At 38.0% G+C, this 5,472-nt stretch overlaps 1 long non-coding RNA gene across 1 annotated transcript; it reads left to right on the top strand.

The window, feature by feature from the left end:
* The first annotated feature begins 369 nt into the window (after nucleotides 1-369).
* Nucleotides 370-1,855, top strand: LOC104111820 (uncharacterized). Its single transcript, XR_011410274.1, has 2 exons — nucleotides 370-616; nucleotides 1,313-1,855. It is a non-coding gene; the product is annotated as an uncharacterized lncRNA (long non-coding RNA).
* Nucleotides 1,856-5,472: the final 3,617 nt, after the last annotated feature.

Below are 5,472 nucleotides of genomic sequence, written 5' to 3'. Positions count from 1 at the left end.
TTTTCCCTACTAGAAAAACATTAATTTGCGACCGAAATTTTTGACTGATATTGAAGTAGTCGCTAATGTGACTTCTTTTGCGACCGCAGTAGTGGAAAAAAGATTGTATTATTATTATTATTTTTTTAAAAAGAATTCGACTAGTATTCTGACTAAAATAGTGGGAAAACAATGCGTCAAATCTCCCGCCTTCACTTTTGCGACCAATTCGGTCGGAAGATAAAAAGTCAATAATAATAGTTGACTAATTAAGCGACTGCTCCGGTCGCAAAATAAAAATTAAAAAGGTAAAAAAATATTTTAGTGGGTTTGTGACCGCGGTAGTCAGAAAGGTAAATATAATATTTCAGGCCAGAACCCTATTTCCCTAATTTCGGCCATATTTTCCCAATTTCCTCTATCTCTATCTCTCTATCGATATTTTATTTCTTCTGCGATTTCTCTTCCATTCCACCAGTGTTGTTGATTGTTCTACGATTTCTCTTCAACTCCACCTGTGCGGCTGATGGTGGCAAACGGCGGATGTCAATTTTCGACTAACGGCAGAAATTTAAAGAATATTCTTCGACTCTTGAAGACCAAATATGCTCCAATTTCTCTTCCACTCCTCTTTTCGGTTAGTTTCTGTCTATGTCTCTCTTTTTAATATCTAGATATTTTGTGGGTTTAACATTATCTTAAGATGAAAAAGACATCTTATAGATGAAAGCAGAACGAATTATTTCGGCTAAATGAGTTTAAATGGTTATGCAGTAGTGAAGATTTATCCTTTTTACAGCTCAAATAACAAAATAGGTTTCAAGAGCTTGAGAGATCCGAAAGTTGTTCGTTTCTATAGCTATAAAAAAAGTAAATATTATACATATACTCCTCTAGTCCAGAGGATTTGGCGTGATAGCAAACCTCGAGATTCAAACGGAGGAATTACACACTTTCTCTTTAATAAACTAAAAAATAAATTTAACCTCGTTATTGTAAATGGTTTGCTTATATTTCTGTTCAGTTCTGTTAAGTGGAGGTCTTAAACTTTTATACATTTTAATTGAAGGATGAGTTTTTAGAATCTGTTGCTATTGGAGGATATAGTATCTAAATGTGATGCAAATATAGTAAATAAGAGACTTATTGAGTTTTGAGTATAATGGAGGATAGAGGAGTATCGTGAATGCCCTTGCTCAACCGTTAGTATAACATAATTTAATGCTTAACTTAGTAAACAACTACTAATTTCATCCTCTTTCTGTTAGTATAACATTGGTGCACTTCATACTGTTAGTATAGCATAATTTAATTCTTAACATTTTAATTTCAGGAAGCCTATCAAAACCGTTTAGAGGAATCGCATCAAAGTCAACTCGATTATGAGGATGGTAGATCAACCCAAGTGTCGCTCAATTATGTAGCTTCAATATGGACGCAATTGGTTGGTGGCACAAAGAAAGGTAGAACCTACGGTCTTGGATCACAACATTTCGTAGGTCGTTCTACGACATTGTTGTCTGGTGATGCGAGTTATTCGCAGAATCACGAAGAGGTGGAAGCATTACGAAAAGAAGTTGAAGAGTTGAAGGAGGAACGTAAAGAAGATCATATAAATTTTAACAAATTGCAGAGTATAGTGGAGAAATTTATGAGGACGTCCATTTGATACTTTGAATGGCGATGATGGCAGGGATAAGGAGTTTTAGTTTGTTGTGGTGGTGATGTTTGAAACATTATTATTTATTGTGGTTGGATGTTTAGACTTGGTAATGTTTACACTTGACTATGATTGTATTATTTAAGACTAGATAGAACGGTGCTTGAATGTTTAACTCTTTTTGGATGTTTTAGTTAAAAAAATTTATGTTTTCTATAGTTGTTTGCATTTTATTGATTTGATTGGTTGGAATGGAGAATTGATTGGTTGGAATGGTGGATTGATTGGTTGTCGTGGTGGATTAATTGTTTAGTTGCTGCATATTTGAATTGGCAGGTGCTGCTGCTTTAAAAGTGCTGAAATCTGCCAAACAATTCCCAGTTTTCCGACTGATTTCCGACCACAGTAGTCGCAAAGCGCTTCAAAATTTTTCAGATTCAAGAACATTTGCGACTGCTGTAGTGGGAAAATTAAATAAAAAAAATATTAAATTAGATCTGCGACCACAGTAGTGGGAAATATAAATAAATCAATAATTTTAAATTATTTTGCGACTACAGCAGTGGGAAAACACAAATAAAATAAAAAAACTTTATATTATTTGTGACCACTCCGGTGAGAAAGATTAAATAAAATTATAATATATATATATCATTTGCGACTGAAGTAGTGGAAAAATTAATGTAAAATTAAAATTTTATTTAAATTATTTGCGACCGCGTCAGTCGGAGAGTTGATAACATTTATTAGTCATTTTTCTATTTTGACTTTGAGACCGCGGTAGTCGCAAATTATGGACGACCTCGGTCGCAAACTATTTTAGACCAGCTATTTTGCGACTTCGATTTTTTGGTCTGAATATAGTCGAAAATTAGCATTTTCTGACCGCTTTTCGACCGTTTTGGTAGTCAAGAAATAGCTATTTTCTAGTAGTGTTTGATGCCTTACATACTCGGTATATTATTTCGTAGTGACGTCCCTTTTGCTGGGGATGCTGCAATTCATGTCTGCAGGTCCTGATAGACAGCTGGATAGACCTTCCCAGTAGACAGAGTCAAACATAAGCTTGGTTGGTAAGCTCCACTTCCTCGGAGTTACCAGGTCTAGACCTTGGCGTCCATTTTATATATACAGTTTTGATGGGTAGGTCGAGGCCATGTACTAACTATGATACAATTCAGTTATCTCTAGAGATTTGTAGACGAGTCCTGTGTATTTTATATATCAGTATTGTGGCCTTGCCAGCTCTGTGTATATGTTTATTTTTGTACTGCTGGTTGGAGACATTCATGGCGGCCTCGTCGACCTGCACAGTTATGTATATGAGCTTTTGGGTATGTTTACCCCTCAAATGAGAGGGGCGTTATTTTTAGATGATTCAGATATGGCCTCATCGGCCTTGATTGGTATTGACAGTTTGCAGGCAGGCCTTGTTGGCCTAAGTTGAGGGTTACCCCTTGTCACGCCCCGACCTCGGGGAGCACAACCGATGCTCAACCGAGATAACCCGGTCGAGCAAGCCTGCTAGATTTACTTCTACCCAAATCACCCATAAATAAAGAGAAGGTAAACTTCATTAATTAGCACCAAGAGGGTTCATGAACAACACTAATTCCATCACTATTTGTTACTTCATTTATAAAGTCTCAAAATACATACACTTTCATAGTTGAAGTGGAATATGTAATACACATATGACATTTCTATCTTGACCTTCCCAATACCAATACACAACCCACACCATGTCTACGGAGCCTCTAATAGATACAAAAGAGTACAATGATAGTACCGGCAATAAGGTTCCGGCTATACCTCAAAACATAATACACATACAACAAAAGATGCACGACCCCAAAATGAAGTGGGACTCACCAAGCCGACCGGAAGGAGAGTGTACCGCTATCACTGGTCAATGCCCTCCGCTGTGGAACCACCTACATCTATTAAAGATGTAGCACCCTCGAAAACAGGGACGTTAGTACATATCGAATAGTACTAGTATGAAAACCAAACACCTATGCAAGGATTTGGAAATACAACATGAATATGATGAATCATGGTACCAATAAAAGGCTTAGTTAGCCGTTAAAGCCATAGCAAATTTACTAAAAACTTTCAATAACATTTATAAATTCTTAAGTCGGGGATCCTCTAGTACTACCTTTACACAAAGAGGCCCTGCCGCCTCACCCCAATGTATGCGGGTGGAGGTACAATCACAATACCAGAAACTCTACACAAAGCGGACCTACCGCCTCACCCCAATGTATGCAAGTGGAAGTATATTCACAATACCACAAACTCTACACAAAACAGCCCTGCTGCCTCACCCCAATGTATGCTTGTGGAGGTGTATTTACAATACCATAACTTTACACAAACCGGCCATGCCGCCTCACCCCAATGTATACGTGTGGAGGTGTATTCACAATACCATAAACTCTACACAAAGCGGCCCTGCCGCCTCACCCCAATGTATGCGGGTGGAGGTGTATTCACAATACTACAACTCTAGACAAAATGGCCCTGTCTCCTCACCCCAATGTATGCGGGTGGAGATGTATTCACGATTCCACACTTCAGATTCCCAAAATGATAATAGTTGGTACAAAAAAGTTCCCTTTCAAATCATCCATTTGGCACCTTTGGCCTTAGCAAGAGTAGGTTCATAAGGTTTCATCATATGAGAAATAAGTTTTTAATCACATTGATTTCAAATAAGATTTTTTCCCCAAAGGGGTATAACATAATTAAGTCAAAAATAGAGAATCATTAACACACGAGGGTTCTGGCACATTATACCAATCGAAAATCAACTTTGCTAGTTTGAATACCCCACATCAGTAGTGTTCCATATTCGAACTTCACACGATGGAGTTTTGTAAGAACCCGGGAATTCCAATACCAAAAAAAGAGTTTAGCCTTCATACCTCGCTTTGAGCTTTCCTTAATTCACTACACAGTTTCGAATATCCTAGCAACTTCGATATATTTAGAGACATAGAAAAAATTGAACACAAATTAGGAAGATATTCATAGTTTCAGCTTATTTGAGCATTTTATCAAACACTAGGTGTGCGAATTTGATTACAAGGTTCTTCCACAAGATTTCCTTCACTCCACAACTAATTCAATACCAAGAGTTTACTCATACTAGTTCAATTACCTCCCCACCATCCTCATAGCTACATGCATGCATAAATAACAACTCTCATACCCAAGAATCATACTCCCATTCTATCTAAACTCAAAATTGAAGACTAGGGTTAGAACCTTACCTCTTGGATGAAAATCTTGTGAGATTTCTTGTTAAATTTCAAAGCTTGGACAAGATGTTGATGAACAAAGCACTTGTGGCTTACTTCCCTCTCTATAGAACACCCCTCTCTTCTCTCTAAAATGACAGGTTTTCACCTTCAAAACAAGCCCCAAAGGCTTTTAATCAAAATAGGGCCGAGTAAAAAAAAAATAGAAAAATGAAGCCCCGACACAGATCTGCGGTCGCATATACACTTCGGCAGTCCGCAAAATGGACCGCATAATAGCCCTCGGGAACTGGGCACTTTTGCCTCACTCTGCGACCAGTCTGCGTTCCGCAGACCAATTCTACGGTCGTATAATGCACTGCAAAACTCCCCTCCGGAAAGTTTTATGTTGGATCTGTGATGGGTTGTGCGGCCCGTGAAATGATTATGCGGCCGCATACTAGACCGCATAATCGTCTGAAAATTTCCTAGATTTCTACTTCAGTATGCGGTCCGCAGATTAGTTCTGCGACCGCAGAAATGCCCTGCACTTCCAAAAATTTTCTTCAACTCCCCAACGCATTGTTC

This window comes from Nicotiana tomentosiformis, chromosome 8 (assembly GCF_000390325.3).
Source record: "Nicotiana tomentosiformis chromosome 8, ASM39032v3, whole genome shotgun sequence".
Taxonomy (NCBI): domain Eukaryota; kingdom Viridiplantae; phylum Streptophyta; class Magnoliopsida; order Solanales; family Solanaceae; genus Nicotiana; species Nicotiana tomentosiformis.
Note: the sequence above shows the minus strand (reverse complement) of the source record. Positions and strands in the feature narration are given on the sequence as shown.